Consider the following 18,847-nt stretch of genomic DNA (forward strand, 5'->3'; position numbering starts at 1 on the left):
GCAAATTGTATGACGCGCATTATAGTTAATGGTGACCTTACTGAGCGCCTCACAGTGCGTTCTTCGGTGAGGCAAGGTTGTCCGCTCTCTCCCCTGCTTTTTGCAGCGTATCTAGAGCCTTTATGTCTGGCCATTATCAACAGTGATTACGTCACGGGTTTCAAGCTGCAATCTGCTCAGGTGAAACTTCTTGCGTATGCGGACGACATAGCGGTATTTTGCACGAACAGAGAAAGCATTTGTGAAGTTACAAACATTCTGGAAAGGTTTTGGAACCAGACTGGATGTCAAGTAAACTGGGAAAAAAGTTCTGGATTTTTGCACGGGGAATGGGATATTACACCGCAATTTTTCTCACGGCTGCAATGGTCTCCCATGCCAACGCGATACCTTGGTGTGCCCCTAGAATGTTATCGCGATCCCAGCCCACTTTGGAACGAAGAGATGTTAAGGGCGAGAGAGAAAGCGGCAGCGTGGCAAGGAAGGAATCTGTCAATTTTCTCACGTGCATTTATCTGCAATATTTTTCTCATTTCAAAAATATGGTACCTCATGAATGGGCTGTGTGCTTCGCGGACTTCTATTCAAAAATTGCATCGTATATTTGCCGTCTTTGGACTTCGACCTGGGAAAAAACGAGGAGAACAAACCTGTTTCTTTCAGTGCAGAGTGCAGGCCTTGGACTGGTTCATTTATTTTTGCGTCAAGTGGTATCGCGCTTTATTTACTTTCGTGATCAAAATGACACCTTCTTAAGAACGGTTATACAGGTCCGATTGCAGAGACTACTCCCAAGAAACATAGTGTCCTCTTGTGAAAACATGTGCGGTGCTGTAACCGGATTTTTGCGCGAGGTTGTGCTTTCTTGTAAGTTGTTAGAAGTGCGTTTTTCCCCAGACTATTTGTACAGTGTTCCCAAGAAAAATCTCTACAAAGATCTTGTGGATATCATGCTGCCGGTGCCATTGTACCGTGCGCCTTATCGTGGAGGCCCAGGGCAGAATATTTTAAAGCGAGTGAAGAAGATGCTGTCCTCAGCTCAAGCGTAGCTGAAGTGCTTTATCGTTTGTGACTTATTCTCCCTCATGTGAACCTCGGAAATAAAGAAAAAAATGGCTCAGAGGAAGAGCGCTCGCTTTGCATGCGAGAAGCCCCGGGTTCGATCACCGGTGCCTCCACGTTGGCTGAATGACTTTTGCTTTTTTGTACAATGGTGAAAACGACGAACTAATTATTTTCGCACTGCGCACATAATAGCACGCAATGCGCACTGACGGAATCGCCTTCCGTGCACTGATTTCCTCCGCCGCCACATAGTAATAAGTGTAGGCCTTAGCGCTTCAAGCCCTAATGCACGTGATTAGATCAAACTGCTCAATTTTTGATGCGATTCCATTAATATACTACACGAAGTGCGTAATATTCCCGTTCAGACGCAATTCGGGGGTATACAGCTCAGAGGGCGATTCTATTTCCGGCTACCGTACGGTGCGGACGCAGAATGTCTTGCTCCTCAGGGGCGGTTTCAGCGGCCCAGCTGGGTCGCGGCATCAGGTTGAACGATACGACATCGCAGGAATACCAGATCATTTTACCGCAGTTGCCTTCAGGTACGACCGTTAAGACTACTGTTTTTTATTTTTTGCACGCTGATGTAAATACAAGGCCATACCATGTCGAACATTTCCGAAATGCTTTAGACCGTCTGCAGCTCATGCCGGAAGTTGTGGCCCTAGGGGCGTGTCAAATGAATCACGTCTGGGCGATAACATTCAAAACGGAAAAGCCAAGCAGAAGATTTTGACAGCCCCAGCCTTCAGTGTTAAGGAGCAGCGGTGTGTTGTCATAGACCCCTGCAACCAAGACATCAGGATGAAGCTGTATTGGCTTCTGCACACCACACCGGACGAAGACGTGAGAACTGCCCTGGCGCCTTACGGCACTATTAGTGATATATCGAGGGAGAAGTGGCGCGTGGCAGGCTGTAATGACAAGGGTTCCCACACGCGTCTAGTGTGCCTGCGCCTGATGGATGGCTACACCGTGGAACACCTGCCACACCAGCACTGTGCATGTACTGCACCAGACCAGACCATGCACCAGACCATGCACTAGTGCATGTACCAGGGAGACCGCCGCTCTGCCTCCGGTGCCACGGCACGGGTCACATGCGGCGCGAGTACCGAGTTCCACGCTGCGGGCTCTGCCGTCGCTATGGAAACGGCGATACCCAGTGTGTGCGTAGCTACGCAAACGTAACAGGGTCCGGTAGAAATGACACTGTGAACGAACACCTCATGGACCACGTCGATGCGGAGGAAACAACCAGCAGAGGTGGGGTTGCATCAAGCTCTGGCGGCAAGCCATTAAAACAACCCTCCTTTGAAAACGTTGAAGGAAAGGACGACAGCCAGGACAGCAAAGCCAACGAGCTACAAGAAACGGCAAAAGATGATAGTCTCGGACAACACAAGCGTTCCTGCGACCGTCATGGAAACCCAGGAGCTCGAACTTAACAAGGAAGACGCCGACAAAGACGGAGGCAAAAGCGGCAGTTCAGCTGTCTCAAAGAGGCCGCGTGAACGGAATGAAGACGTCGGCAAGCGAGGCGAAGACTGGGGTGCCAGTCCTGAAGACACCAGTCATCAGAAGAAGTTCGCTTAAAGGAAACCCAGCGTGCCGCCAGACAAAAGGACCACGACGGTTCAACTGGGTCGAACGAGCAGCGCTGTGTGTCGGCAATGTGTGCCGCCCAGGAACACGCTTCGGCCTCGTTTCACACAGCGAGGCCACTTCTTACAGAGCGGCGTGAGACTGAGTCTGAGTCCCAGAATCATGAATCCATCGCACTGCGGTCGGCTTGACCCCTCACATTCAATGTCCTTTAAATTACCGTCAGCGCTTCGGATAGGTACTCTCAATCTAAGAGGGTTAACGGCAAGAAAGCGACAAGTACAGTTCAAGCGTCTGTTAATTGAAAATGATATAGACATCTTAGCGTTACAAGAATAAAAAATTAAGAGCGAGGAGCAGGCTGGACCGCATGGTTGATAACTATAAAGCAAATTTTAATGTCTGTGTATGCCATGCCATTGGAAAGTCGGGAGGATGTGTCATCTTTTTAAAACGGCCTACTGGTATTATTAAAGAAACTGGCACAACTTCTCAAGATGGCAGATTAGCACTTTGTGATTTTTCTTTTCATGAAAAAAAGCCGAATTATTTCTGTATACGCACCTAATACAAGTTCTGACAGAAAATGTTTTTTTGATTACGTAACTAATTATTTAAAGTGTGACAGAATTGTCGCGTTACTTAGTGACTTCAATTGCGTTTCCATGCCTGAAGACACGGTTAGTAATAATCAAGTTCGTGACAAAAGTGCGCTACAGCTTCGACCTTTAACAGAGGACTGTGACCTTGTGGACTTTGGTGATGTTCTTCGCGGAAATCACGCGCAGTTCACACACTTTCAGCTTCAGAGCCGCGCAAGGTTAGATCGCGTGTACATTTCGCAAAGTATCTTGGCTTTTGTAGCAACTACATAGTGAAACACGTTAGCTTTAGTGACCATAGTCTTGTAATGTTCCAAGTAGGTAATAAAAGAAAAACAAGTGCGTTTAATTGGGACCTTGGGAAGTTAAATGAAAACCTTTTGAAAGACGAAGCGTTTGTTAAACTGGTGAGCCAAAAGTGCAAAGAAGCTCTGATTAATGATACCACAAGCTGTACCACGGTTTGGGAGAATTTTAAAACCGAAGTAAAAATGTGCGCAATGAAGAGGTCAAGCATCCTACGATATAAAGAAAAACAAAAAGAAAACGAGCTACAAGCCACACTGGCCTATCTTTTAAATGCCGATAGCACGATACCCGGATTGTTCAGAAAAGAAATTAAAGAAGTGAAAAGACAGATGCAATCCATTGCTGTGGAAAGATATAAAGGCGCCGTGGTAAGGGCACGTGCGGAACGGTTTTTGGTGGGAGAAACACCCGCCGAACGCGTGCTAGCTGAAGAAAAGAGGTGTGCTACCAAAAAGGAGATAAAAGAAATACGCTATCGTGGCACGGTTTCGTCAGACCAGAAGATTATCGAACTGGCTTTCCCTGAACGGTATCGTAGCTTGTTGGGCAGCGAAGCAGAAGTGCAAGATCCTTTTGTAAAAGATTTTCTGTCACTTCTGCCCAAACTGGATGAGGACGTTAAAATTGGTCTTGAAAGGCCAATAGCAATAGAAGAAATTCAGAAAGCGATTGATGACCTCAGTAACGGCAAGACACCTGGACCAGATGGCATCGGGACTGCCTTTTATAAGTTTTTCAAAACAGAAATTTCAGAAATGCTTCACCGTACCATAACGGAGGCATATGACATCAAACAAATGCCCATGTCTTTTAGGAAAAGCCATATTATACTTATACCGAAAACTGAAGACCCTGAAAGACTGCAGTCGGTAGAAAATTATAGGCCAATAAGTCTAACAAATGTTGATTACAAAGTGTATATGAAGGTTATTGCAAAAAGACTTCAAGCGGTAATTACCGATATTGTTCGTGCACACCAAACATGTGGAATGAGAGGAAGAAGTATCTTTAGCAATATTCATACGGCAAGAACAATTTTAGAGTGCTGTGATGCGTCATATGGCCGTATAGCCATGATTCAGTTAGATTTGGAAAAAGCATTTGACAGGGTGTGTCATAACATACTTTTTGCATTGCTGGATTATGTAAGTGTAGGAGCGGTAATAAGAGATGGTGTGAAAATGGCATACGATCATTTCCAGGCTAAAATCGTAATTAACAGGAAACTCAGCGAAGATATAGCCGTGCGTTCTAGTGTCCGTCAAGGATGTCCCGCATCAGCCTTGTTGTTTGCTATTTACTTGGAGCCCTTTTGTTTAAGAGTGTTGAGCAACGCAAAAATAACGGGTTATCAGTTTTTATTGCATGAAATAAAAGTTTTGGCCTATGCAGACAACATCGCGATTTTTTTGAAAATAAAGAGAGCATACAAGAGGCAGTCAGTGACGCAAGAACTTTCTGTAGACTCACTGGAAGTGCCATTAGTTGGAAAAAGTGTCTAGGGTTTTGGCATGGGGAGTTGGATTCTAGACCAGAACAGCTTGAGGCGATCAACTTTACCACTTCTCCGTCCAGGTATCTTGGCGTACCTTTAGGATGTTATCAGGAAAATACCGAACAGTGGACAGATCAAGTGGAACACGTTAGGACGCAGACAACAAAGTGGGGCGGATGCGACCTGTCGATATTTGCGCGCGCAACAGTTTGCGATGTGTTTCTCGTGGCGAAAATTTATTATATGCTACAGGTGCTATGCATGTCGCGAACGTGTGTGCAAAAGATCCATACAATTTTTGCTATCTTTCTCTGGAGATCGACTCGGGAGAGGACCGGCAGAATAAATTTCTTTCATTCTATCAAGAAAGGCGGGCTTGGCCTTTCGCACTTGTTCCTTAAGCAACTTGTTTCGCGATATTTTTTCTTGCGTGATCAAAGTGATGGCTTTCTACGTACGGTCATGCAAGTGCGCCTGCGTGATGCGCTACCACAGTACATTGTATGCTCTTTTTGTGTACCGCATGTAGCGGCAAAAGGTTTTTGAAAGAAGTTGTTTATGCTGCTCGTTTTCTTGAAGTGCATTTTTCTAGGGATTATTTGTCATCAGTAAGCAAACAACAATTGTATAAGGATTTACTTGATGTGCTATGCCCTGTACCTTTATATCGTGCAAAGTATGCATTAGGACCCGAACGGGATGTACTGAAACGTGTTAAAAATGCCTATTAGAGCATCAACTAAAACGTTTTTCTTCTTACTGCACAGTGGCAAGCACCCTGTTAAACCATGGTTAAAAGAAAAAGGTATCTATCTGCCTTGGGGTGTAAATTGTGTGATATGTAACAAGCCAGAAACAATTGAACATATTTTCTTAGAATGCTCTGATTCAATTTTCTTGTGGGACGTCCTACAGAGGACGCTTAAAAAGGATTTTTCGCTAACGCCATGCGGAATTCGGTTCTTGCCATTTGCGCAAACAGGGGACGTGCCATATGATGTTATGATGTTGGTTACAATGCACAGTGTCTGGAAAACAAGAATGGATTTCAGACACGAGCATGTGGATCCCAAGCCAGACAAGACATATATTGCTGAAAATATTTCATATGTTAGAGATGTGTTAAAAGCTCTCAACGAGCCACCTGAATGGTTGCCCATAATCGAAAAGTTATTGGAGCTTAAACCTTACTAACCAAGCTACATGGGACGAGCTGAAAGTCCCGTTTTTAGTATGTATTGACATGTGTCCAGTTATGTTGATTTCAGTTTCGAATTCTTTCGTGACGTATAATTGACGAAATCCGGAAATAAAGAAAAAAAGGGTATACAGCTTAGAGGTAGAGCGCTCGCTTTGCATGTGAGAAGCCCCGGGTTCGAACCCCGGTACCTCCACGTTGGCTGAATTACTTTTGCTTTTTAGTACAATAGTGAACACGATGAACTAATTATTTCGCACTGCGCACATAATAGCACGCAATGCGCACTGAAGGAATCGCCTTCCGTGCTCTGACTGCCTCCGCCGCCACATAGTAATAAGTGTAGGCCTTAGCGCTTCAAGCCATAATGTACGTGATTAGATCAAACTGCTCAATTTTTGATACGATTACTAAAATATTACATGAAGTCGTAATATTCACGTCTTAACGCAATTCGGGGGTATAGCTCAGAGGTACAGCGCTCGCTTTGCATGCGAGAGGCCCCGGGTTCGAACCCCGGTACCTCCACGTTTGCTGAATTACTTTTGCTTTTTTGTACAATAGTGAAAACGATGAACTAATCATTTCGCGCTGCGCACATAATAGCACGCAATGGGCACTGAAGGAATCGCCTTCCGTGCGCTGACTGCCTCCGCCGCCACATAGTAATAAGTGTAGCCCTTAGCGCTTCAAGCCATAATGCACGTGATTAGATCAAACTGCTCAATTTTTGATACGATTACATTACAATATTACATGAAGTGCGTAATATTCACGTTTAAACGCAATTCGGGGGTATAGCTCAGAGGTAGAGCGCTCGCTTTGCATGCGTGAAGCCCCGGGTTCGATCCCCGGTGCCTCCACGTCGGCTGAATTACTTTTGCTTTTTTGTACAATAGTGAAAACGATGAACTAATTATTTCGCACTGCGCACATAATAGCACGCAATGCGCACTGAAGGTATCGCCTTCCGTGCACTGACTGCTTCCGCCGCCACATAGCACTAAGTGTAGGCCTTAGCGCTTCAAGCCATAATGCACCTGACTGGATGAAAACTGCTCAATTTTTGATACGAGTCTATTAAAATATTACATGAAGTGCGTAATATTCACGTTTAAACGCAATTCGCGGGTATAGCTCAGAGGGATTCCACTTCCGGCCACCGAGCGTGACGGACATGTATATCATGGGCTCCGTAGGAGCGGCTCCAGCGGCCCAGACCGGCCGCGGTAACAGGATTTCTGCCTCGGACAACGAGTATCAAGTTGTTTTGCCTAGTCTGCCAACAGGGCGTTTTGTTTTGAATACGGTTTTTCTACACTGTGATATCAGGGCCCGCCCATACCGGGTGGAAGATTTTCGCGATGCGCTCGCTCAGTTATCGCTCCAGCCGGAAGTGGCTGCTCTCGGGGCCTACCGTATGAGCCATGTATGGGCCGTGACCTTCAAGAACAACGACGCGGTGAAATAGATTGTCATCGTTGGAGAGCTGCAGGTCAAAAAGGGCCAGTGTCTCGTCATCGACCCCGCCAACCAGGACGTACGCCTGAAAGTGCATTAGCTGCTGCCCAGCGTTCCTGACGAGGACGTACGTCTCGCCTTGGCGCCGTTTAGAAATGTCACCGACGTCGTCCGCGAGCGCTGGCGGGTTCACGGCGTGGCTGATAAGAACTCAACAACAACGCTGGTTACGCTGAAGTTCAAGCGTGCCGTAAAGCTCGACGACCTTCCGCATCAGGTGAGCGTCGCCGGGGAACTGGCTCCCGTGGTTGTGCCGGGCAAGGCTCCTCTCTGCCTACGCTGCCGCGGCGCGGGCCACATTCGTCGCGAGTGCCGCATTCCACGGTGTGGTGCCTACCGAGGCTTCGGTCATGAAGACAGTCAGTGCGAGCGCACGTATGCTAGCGTGACCAGACCTGTGGGCAACGAGGACAACTCTGCCCTACTAATGGACGAGGCGGACATGGAAGACACGTTGTCCGCGGCGGGTGAAGCAGCTGACGTCGTGGCAAAGTCGGCGGTACGGCTTTAACAGGAGGAGAGAAACAAGTCGCTCAGGCTGTTGCCACAGGACACCAACAAGCGACTGCAGAGGGCACCGCGGCCATGCCGAATGCTGAAGAGAAAACCCCACATGAGACGGAGGTGACCTCCTGCCTCGTTGAACCTGAAGGCATGGACACCCTTACCGGCCCAACTAGCCAAACGACGGGGAAACGGCCCCACAACCAGACCGTTAGCCGGACGGCGAAACAGGACGGCAGCGGCGGAGACGAGCCACCGCCCAAAACGCCAGGTATATGGAGGTCGACCTTGAAGCTGCGGCCGAACATTACGGTCGATCCACGGCAGGCGGGTAAACCGCCTCCGTAATTCCGTGCTGTCTAGTTCGAGTGGGGTCGGGGCGTTGGTGAGTGCAATGGCCGTCATCCTAAGCGCTAGTGCTTTAGAACCTTGCCAGGAAGGGGGGCCCAAGTTGCACCTGAGTGCCCTTTCCGGAAGGTCGAGCTGCGTCTCCTTCAGAGGCATTAGACGTGGTTATCGGCGCACCTTTATGAGCACTCATCCTTGTGTAACTGTGATGGGCACCATTATACCGTGTAGCCATGGCGGTTAATATTGAAGGAACGCTACGTGTAGCCACGATAAATGTAAGAGGGCTCAGTGCAAGAAGACAGCAATGTCAGCTAAGTCGTCTCCACCTGGATAATGACTTGCATATAGTGGGAATCCAAGAAACTAAAATTGAGAGCCAAGAGGTAACCGACATAATGTGTCCCATTTTCGTGCTCACTTTGATGTGTGCGTTTGTCACGCTGTTGGTGGATCAGGCGGCTGCGCTATATTCCTACAAAATAATTTTGGTATTTGTGTGCAATCAGTGTTTTCGTGTGAAACTAGGCGTCTATTAGTGGCCGTTTTTTGTTTTGGTGATGTGGATTACCGGGCTATTTTGTATCTATGCGCCGAATATTGAAACGGACCGTCGATCTTTCTTTGAGCGTCTTGAAGCGTACGTAAACTGTTCCAAGGTAGTAATACTGCTGGGAGATTTTAACTGTGTTTGCTATACTGAAGAACTAGCAAAATGTTCACGCGTTTGTGATAAGAGTGCCGAATTTCTAAACGCAGTGGTGCATGATTATGACTTGGAAGATGTGGGTAGTATTTTTGCCAGCGGTACTCGCCCGCGATTTACCCACTTCCAGCGTGATAGCCACGCTCGATTAGATAGATTATACGTGTCACCGAGTTAGTGTCCTTATGTTGTGAATATGATGTGCAAGCTGTAGCATACAGCGATCACTGTTTCGTAACTGCCACGTTCGGGGAAAGACAAAGCAAACACACCTTTAACTGGGATCTTTGTAAAATGAATGTGCAGTTGTTACATAACGATGTTTTTGTCGATGCCGTAGTGAAAGAACTAGAAAACCTGACTTCAGCTAAGCCAGTAAGCTTTGCCATTCAATGGGAAGAATTGAAACAGAAAGTCAAAACATTGGCCATTCAAAGAAGCAGTGTCATTAGACACAAGCAGAAACAAGCAGAAACGAATCTTCACCAGCAACTGCAATTTTTTATCAGCATGGAAAGTGTCGAGCCCGATGTGTATGTTCACGAATTAAAGACAGTGAAAACTGAACTAGAAAGAATAGATACAAAAAAATACAAAGCAACACTTGTGAGATCAAGGTCTGAGAAGTTGTGGGCGGGAGAAATTCCAACGAAATGAGCCTTATCAGACGAGAAAAGGTACGCATGTCAGAAGGAAATCCGCCAGCTAGCTAAAGGCAATCACGTTACGTGCGACAAAAATGACATCAAGCAAGGGATCGCCGATCACTTTAAAGCCACTTTAGGTCATCCGCGGGACCTTAAAGATCGCTACGAAAAAGAATTTCTCTCATTGATACCAAAGCTCGATGAAGAAGTTAGGACACGGCTGGCACTACCAATAAGCCTGAGTGAGATAGAGTGCACAATAGATGAGCTGCCCATCGGTAAAGCACCTGGGCCCGATGGCTTGGGAGCCACTTTCTATAAAACCTTCAAGTCTGCATTGGCCCGTGTTCTTCACGAAGTTATCAGCGAAGCGTATGAGCGAAAAATATTGCCGTTGTCTTTCACAACCTCATATATCGTGCTAATTCCGAAGAGTGAAGACGAGGAAAAACTTTTGTTGCCAGGGTCATATCGCCCGATAACTCTAGCCAACGTCGACTATAATATATTCAAGAAAGCTTTGGCCAAACGACTGCAAAGTGTAATTAAAAAATTGGAGGACGCTTAAGCTTCGCCTTCAAGAGTGGAACGCGACAGCGTTCCCATCGACCCGCCAAGGGGTGTAAGACAATGGGCTACGGCGCAGCGACTACGCGCCCCGCATCGGACGCGGTGAGCGTCGAGCAACACAGCGTTCGGCGCGACAACGAAATGTGCGACTGAGCAAGCGACGCACGCCTGAGCCATAGAAACAGCTCGTTTCTAAGGCAACACCGCGTTCACTAGAGGCGCTTTTGTACCGCTTTGAAGCATCGAACTCGTGGCTCAGTGGTAACGTCTCCGTCTCACACTCAGGAGACCCCGGTTCGATTCCCACCCAGCCCATCTTGGAAGTTGCTTTTTATTTATTAAGTGCCTGCCGTGATTTATCGCTCACGGCCAACGCCGCGGACGCCGACGCCGACACCGACGCCGACGACACCGGCTTTTCTGCGACACGAGCTCCTTAACGCTATCGCGTTAAAATATTGGTAGGACCGCACCAGACTTGTGGCCTTAAAGGCCGCGGCATCACAACAAATGTGCACGTGGCTCGAAGTGTGCTTGAGTGCTGCGATGCGATTGGCGACCAAGTCGCGATGATGCAGATCGATTTGGCAAAGCTCTTCGACCTCGTCTTGCACAAGGCTTTGTTCTGCATACTGGAACATACGAACGTTGGCAACGTCATAACGGAAGGCGTCATGATGGCGTACAGAGAAGCTCAACGCGCATTACTGTTAATGTGGAGCTCAACGATAGCTTTCGCGTGCGCTCGTCTGTGCGGCAAGGATGCCCGTTGTCGCCCCTTCTATTTGCTATGTATCTAGAACCACTCTGTTTGGAGATTGAAAATGACGAACGCATAGCAGGCTATCGACTGCAGGCAGCGCACGTAAAAATCTTGACATATGCCGACGATATCGCCATTTTCTGCACAAACAAAGCGAGCATTAAGGAGGCCACGACTGTCGTTGAAAAGTTTTGCGATTCAACTGGAGCCCAGATAAACTGGGATAAGTGTTACGGCTTTTCGCATGGTAGTTGGAAAGACACGCCGGAGACCCTTTATCGATTGAAGTGGTCGTCGTTACCAACGCATTACTTGGGTGTGCCTCTCGGAAGTTATCGTGAACCTGAATCGTACTGGCTCGATCAAGTTTCGAAAGCAAAGGAAAAGGCTGACAGGTGGAGAGGAAAGCAATTGTCAATGTTTTCTACAGCCACTGTCTGCAGCCTCTTTTAGTGTCTAAGATATTGTACGTTCTGAATGTGTTGTGTGCTGCGAGGGTAAGCGTACAAAAAATTCACCGAGTTATCGCTATTATCATTTGGGCGCCTACCTGGGAGAGGATGAGTCGAACGAACTTGTTCCTCCCTGTTAAGAAAGGTGGGCTTGGTCTAGCTCATTTGTTTCTGCGACAAGTCGTGTCACGTTTTGTGTTTTTACGGGATCAAAACGATCCTTTTCTCCGAACGGTGATACAGGTGCGGCTGTGTAGACAAATACCAGGATTCATTGTTTCGACTGTTCACAACTTGCCAGGAGCCGTGACTGGTTACCTGCGTGAAGTGGTATGTTCATATAGGATGTTGAATGTACGTTTTTCACAGCAATACCTGTCAACTGTTACAAAGAAAAAACTATACAGAGATCTCGTGGACACGATGTTCCCTGCACCTTTGTACCGTCTTCCACACCGTGGAGGCCCAGGACAAGAAGTCCTAAAGAGAGTAAAAAAAATGCCAATACGGCCATCAGCTAAATCTTTCTTCTTCAAATTACACACAAACACACTTCCCGTTAAGAACTGGCTTCATGAAAAGGGTATATTCATCCCCTGGACCACCGACTGCTTTTTATGTAAACAACCGGAAACCATAGAACATGCATTCCTAGACTGCTGGGACGCCATCTTTCACTGGGATGTTCTGCAGAGAACATTGAAAAAACACTTACCCCTAGACACATATGGAATACGCTTCTTACCGATTGATAACACCGAGCATGTCCCGTATGACCTTATTATGGTCCTGAGCCTCCACGCAATGTGGAAAACTAGACTGCAATTCCAAAACGGAGACATTGTTGTTCGACCGGTTCGGGAAAATTTCATTGAGAGTGTCGTGTGTGTGAGAGATGGTTTCAAAGCGCTGCCTAATCCACCAAAAACGGATCTCTGTATTTGATGAATTCGCGTTGTTGAAAAGATTCTAGCACTGTGTTGGCCAAAGTGTGGCTCACACGTTTTATCCTTTGTAAACCATGGTTTAGAACGTCGAAGCCGGCAATAACGAAAAAAAAAGTATAGCTCAGAGGTAGAGCGCTCGCTTTGTATGCGAGAAGCCCCGGGTTCGAACCCCGGTACCTCCACGTTGGCTGAATTACTTTTGCTTTTTTGTACATAGTGAAAACGATGAACTCATTATTTCGCGCTGTGCACACGCAATGCGCACTGAAGGAATCGCCTTCCGGGTGCTGACTTCCTACGCCGCCACATAGTAATAAGTGTAGGCCTTAGCGCTTCAAGCAATAATGCACGTGCTTAGATCAAGCTGCTCAATTTTTGCTTTGATTCCATTAAAATATTACATGAAGTGCGTAATATTCCCGTTTAAACGCAATTCGGGGTGTATCTCAGCGGTAGAGCGCTCGCTTTGCATACGAAAAGCCCCCGGTTCGATCCCCGGTACCTCCACGTTGGCTAAATTCATTTTATTTTTTTATACAATAGTAAAAACGATGAAATAATTATTTCGCACTGCGCACTGAAGGAATCGCCTTCGGTGTGCTGACTTCCTCCGCCGCCACATAGTAATAAGTGTAGGCCTTAGCGCTTCAAGCCATAATGCACGTGATTAGATCAAACTGCTCAATTTTTTATACGATTCCATTAAAATCTTACATGAAGTGCGTAATATTCCCGTTCAAACGCAATCAGGAGCGTAGCTCACGGTCTGCTTCCGGCCATCGAGCGTGACGGACGCATGAGGACGGGCTCCGTTGGAGCGGCTTCAGCGGCCCCGCGGAAACAGGACGATGGAACAGGAGGGCACCTACCAAGTTGTTCTGCCTGGTCTGCCAACAGGTCGTTACGTTTTAAGTAGAGTTTTTTTGCACGCTGATATTACGGCGCGACCTTACCGGATTGAAGGTTTCCGTGACGCATTGACACAGCATTCGCTTCTTCCGGATGTTATCGCCCTGGGGGAGTATCGCATGAGCCACAAGGTAGATATATACCTGGTAGCGAAGCTTCCATAGGAGCCCATACTTTCAAAACATGGCGGTCCATCGGCGGTTCATGGGGCTTAGCGCCATCTGTATGTGGTGGGAACACTTCCGGCGGAAGAAAAAATAATGTGACGCCATGTCCGTTAAAAGCAGAAGTGACGTAATTTTGTTTTCGAAGGCGCGAAATTTGTTTTGTTGTCCTTCCTTTGGAGCTGTATATTCAAATGCCCCGCCATTCAATTTGATGGGCGTTTCCAGCTTTCAGCGTGGAAAGCGATGCAGGAAGAGGCCAGCCGTACGGTTGTCGAAATCGCATCCGTGCACAGAACATACTTTCTTTGGAGGCCGACGAAAGCTTTAGGTGTAGAGTGCCGATCCTATTGCCGGATGCCAAGCCCGTCGGCTTTCGCAGTCTCACGAAAACAACTACACAATTATCTGGCGGTCGTAACCCACTCCTTTTAACTGAACAGATTAAGAAGCGATGAAGCTACCCGCGTCAACTAATTCAGAAAAACTTCGACAAGCAAGAAAGCACGAATTGTGAGGGGGGCGTATTTAAACAGATGAACTTTACGAGTGCGCCTTCCTGCCCATTTCAAGACGTGCATTGCATTGCGAGTGATAGTGGCGTCAACGCCCCCTGTAGCGATGGGCGCTGAAAAGAAATGCATTTATTAATAATAATAAAATTAAACTTACCTTTTCTTAACTCGTCACGAATATATAAAAATGACTAGGAATTTTATTTTCGCTGAATGAATCTAACTGTGTCTCGTTTGAATTAAAAAACGCGTTTTTCTTTCCCAATGTTTGTTCCCTCCGAACATAGTCGCGCTTCAATCGCTGCTCCCATAACCCCCCATGCTGATGTCGGTGACAATCTGTACTGAACCGCTTTTCGCCCGAAGCTTCGCGACCTATTTGAATCGACCTTGTGAGCCATGTCTTGGCTATCACTTTCAAGGACGCGGACGCGGTGAAGAAGATCTCGAGCATCGGGGAGCTGCGTGTGAAAAGCCGGCGCTGCCTGGTGATTGACCCGGCGAACCAGGACGTTCAATGAAGCTCCACTGGCTTCTACACAATGTGCCTGATGAGGGCGGGCGTGTCGCCTTTGCGCCCTATGGAAAAGTTACCGAAGTAGGCCGGGAGCGCTGGCGTGTGCAAGGTATGACAGAGAAGGGCTCAACTACCCGGCTCGTCACCCTCAAGTTGAAAGCGGGCGTGAAGTTGGATGACTTGCCGCACCAGCTAAGCGTTGGCAGTGAGTTGGCGCTTCTTGTGGTACCAGGTCGACCCCCGCTGTGCCTTCGGTGTCGCGGTACGGGCCACATCCGCAAGCAATGTCGAGTCCCGCGTTGCGGAATCGGCCGACGCTACGGGCACGAAGAAGACCAGTGTACTCGCACTTACGCGAGCATTGTGTACCGGTGCAGCATAAGCCAGAACAGGACGACGTTGACAATGTGAATGAGGTGGCGAAAGCCGCGGTCGCCGAAGAAAGCAACGTGGAGAGCCCCGGCATTGATACCATGGAGACGAACCAGGAAGCGGCGAGCACCATGGCTGGGAAACGCCCGCATGAAGAAAGCGTCGACGTGAAGCTGCAGCCTGGCGGTGCCGGCGATGAGCCTCCGCCGAAGGCAGTTGGATTGAGGCACTCGACTTTAAAACCGCGGCCGAACCTTCCGGCGGAAGGCGGAAGGCGGGGAAACCGCCTCCGTAGTAGCACAGGATCCTGGTCGGTGTCAGCGCCGGTTGTGTTCGTCGACCGGTGTCAAGAGGTCCTGGCAGTCGTGAGGAAGGCTAAGTCAACCATGAAGGTAGGCACCATGCGGATAGAGGCGTTTCTTCTTCTAAGACATGGCTTTTAATCTTATTGCTCCACATCGAGTTGCGACCTTGAGTGTCAGAGGACTGGGAGCAAGAAGGCGACAATACCTGCTTAATCGCCTTCTTCTGGATAACGATATTGATATAATTGCTATACAAGAGTCGAAAATAGAAAGCCAAGAGCACACTGACCGCATGGTGTCTTCCTTTGAAGCAAACTTTCATGTGTGCGTCTGTCATTCTGTTGGGACGTCGGGTGGGTGCCTTGTATTCATCCGTAAGACGTTAAGAGTGAACGTAGAGTCTGTATTTGCATGCCCAAGTGGTCGCGTTTTAATTGCTGATTTCATTTTTTCGAATTTATGGTGGCGAATTGTTTGTGTATATGCTCCCAATGTAGAAAGTGAGCGTAAATTTTTCTTTGAATCCCTTGAGCCATGGTTGAAAGGCGACAAGTTTTTGCTTGTGCTGGGAGACTTCAACTGTGTGTGCGCCGCAGTTGACAGAGTGAAGTGTATGCCGCTGAGAGACAAGAGCTCTGAAGTGTTGAACACTTTTGCCCCATGAGTATGGTCTCGAGGATGTTGGCAATGTGTTCTCCACTGGGACTCACCCAGAATACACGCACTTTCAGCGGGAGAGCCATCCGAGACTTGACAGGATGTATGTATCTGTCGATCTTATGCCGCTATGCTCTAGTTATGACGTTAAACCTGTGCCTTTCAGTGATCATTGCCTCGTGAGTATGACTTTAGGAATGAAGGGCAGGAAATCGCGCTTTACCTGGCACTTATAGAAACTGAACGCAAAGGTTTTGGAGGATGAAGGGTTCATTATGCAAGTCAAGACCAAGCTATACAAACTGCTAGACGCGCAGCCAGCTAGTTTTGCAACTGAATGGGAGGGGTTCAAAGAGTGGGCGAAAATGAAAGCAATAGAAAAGAGCAGCGTGGCTCGTTATAAAGAGAAAGAAAAAGAAAAAAGAAATGAACAGCCAACTTGAATGGATGCTGAGCATGGAAAGTAGCGCGCCGGGAACTTTCACGAAAGAAATACGGGAAGTGAAATGCCAGCTCGAAAGAACTGACGCCCACAGGTATAGAGCCGCCGTCATACGCGCAGGGTCAGAAAAATTGTGGGCTGGCGAAACGCCGACAAAACGAGCGCTATCAGACGAGAAAAGATACGCTTGCCAGAAAGAAATTAGGAGCCTCCGATATGACGGCCGGACTTCGGAAGATGCGAGAGATATTCAGAGCGCTATAGCCGAACATTTCACGGAACTTTTTAGCAATAAGCTCGAGACCATAGAAGGCGTTCATGTAGACTTTTTAAGACTGGTGCCAACACTAGATGACGAAATTAAGGAAAGCCTTGAACTGCCTATAACTTTACAGGAGATAGAAAAAGCAATAGACGACCTACCATCTGGAAAAGCTCCTGGGCCAGATGGGCTAAGTGCGGCCTTTTATAAAACCTTTAAGCTTCCTGTTGCACAGTGCATGCTCCATGTGGTAACTGAGGCTTATGAACGCAAACAGGTTCCATTGTCTTTCAATACGTCCCACATCGTTCTAATTCCGAAGACTGATGATCCGGAAGAACGACTGTTGGTGGGGTCATATCGAACGATTAGTCTCACCAACGTCGACTACAAAGTATTTATGAAGGTTTTAGCAAAAAGACTGCAGTCTGTGATCACGAAATTGGTAGGGTCTCACCAGACGTGTGGAATTAAAGGACGTAGCATCGCCACAAATATACATGTCGCACGCAGCGTATTAGAGTGTGTCGATGCAGTTGCCGGTCAGATAGCAATGATGCAGCTAGACTTGGCAAAAGCCTTTGACCGCGTCTCCCACGAAATTCTTTTTTCCATCCTGGAACATTCCAAACAAGGCGACGTTATAGTAGAGGGCGTTAAAATGGCATACAAGAACTGTACAACCTGCATTATAGTTAATGGCGATCTCACTGACAAACTTGCTGTACGTTCTTCAGTAAGACAGGGATGCCCGCTTTCCCCCTTGCTTTTTGCAGTGTATTTAGAGCCACTATGCCTGGCAATTATCAACTCTGACTGAATTTCAGGTTACAGACTGCAGTCATCACACGTGAAAGTACTCGCGTATGCTGACGATATAGCGGTGTTTTGCGCTGATAGACAGAGCATCTGTGAAGTCACGAGTGTGGTCGAAAAATTCTGCGCTCAGACTGGAAGTCAGATCAATTGGGGGAAAAAGTTCCGGTTTTTGGCATGGCGAATGGGACGTAACACCGGGTTGTTTTTCTCGGCTTCGATGGTCCACCTTGCCAACGCGGTATCTAGGAGTGCTCCTGGATTGTTATCGGGATCCCAGCTCGTACTGGAAACAATTAACTTTGAGAATGAAAGAGAAAGCGGTCGCGTGGCAAGGAAGACAGCTATCAATGTTTTCCCGTGTCTCTATCTGTAATGTCTTTTTGATTTCGAAGCTCTGGTATGTCATGAATGTGCTGTGTGCGACACCAACAGCTATTCGAAAAATGCATCGTGTTTTTGCTGTATTTATTTGGGCGTTAACCTGGGAAAGAACCAGCCGAACTAACCTGTTTGTGTCCGTTAAAAGCGGAGGCCTTGGCCTGGCGCGTCTTTTGTTTTTTTGCGTCAAGCGGTCTCGCGATTTATGTTTTTGCGGGATCAAAGTGATCCCTTTCTAAGAACTGTTATGCAAGTGCGCCTACAGAGACTGCTCCCTGGAAGGGTAGTCTCCTGTGATAACATGTGTGGTGCTGTGACAGGATACATGCGCGAGGTTGTTCTTTCGTGCAAGACGTTGGAAGTACGTTTCAGCCCTGAATACCTATGTAATGTTAATAAGAAAAAGCTGTACAAAGCGCTGGTTGACGTGATGTTGCCGGTACCCATCTATCGGAGACCACACTTTGGAGGCCCAGGGCAAGATATTTTTAAGAGTTAAGAACATGCCCGTTAGACCTGTGGTCAAAACCTTTTTTTATAAACTGCATTCCGGTACGCTGCCTGTTAAAACCTGGCTGCATGATAAAGGGCTATTCGTGCCATGGACAACAAACTGCTTTTTATGCAGGAAGCCCGAGACAGTGGAACATGTTTTCCTAGACTGCTGGGATCCAATTTTTTATTGGGTTGTCTTTCAGAGGACGATTAAAAAGGAACTCCCTTTAAATACTTACGGCATCCGGTACTTACCAGTTGAAAGTGAAGAAGTGCC

The 18,847-nt window shown here is 47.4% G+C and overlaps 3 non-coding genes across 3 annotated transcripts; all 3 read left to right on the forward strand.

The window, feature by feature from the left end:
- Positions 1-6,733: 6,733 nt before the first annotated feature.
- Positions 6,734-6,805, forward strand: TRNAA-UGC (transfer RNA alanine (anticodon UGC)). Its single transcript has one exon. It is a non-coding gene; the product is annotated as a tRNA-Ala (tRNA).
- Positions 6,806-7,068: 263 nt separating this feature from the next.
- Positions 7,069-7,140, forward strand: TRNAA-UGC (transfer RNA alanine (anticodon UGC)). The gene has a single exon. It is a non-coding gene; the product is annotated as a tRNA-Ala (tRNA).
- Positions 7,141-12,845: 5,705 nt separating this feature from the next.
- Positions 12,846-12,917, forward strand: TRNAT-UGU (transfer RNA threonine (anticodon UGU)). The gene has a single exon. It is a non-coding gene; the product is annotated as a tRNA-Thr (tRNA).
- The last annotated feature ends 5,930 nt before the right edge of the window (positions 12,918-18,847 follow it).

The sequence above is a fragment of the Dermacentor variabilis genome, chromosome 3 (assembly GCF_050947875.1).
Source record: "Dermacentor variabilis isolate Ectoservices chromosome 3, ASM5094787v1, whole genome shotgun sequence".
Taxonomy (NCBI): Eukaryota; Metazoa; Arthropoda; class Arachnida; order Ixodida; family Ixodidae; genus Dermacentor; species Dermacentor variabilis.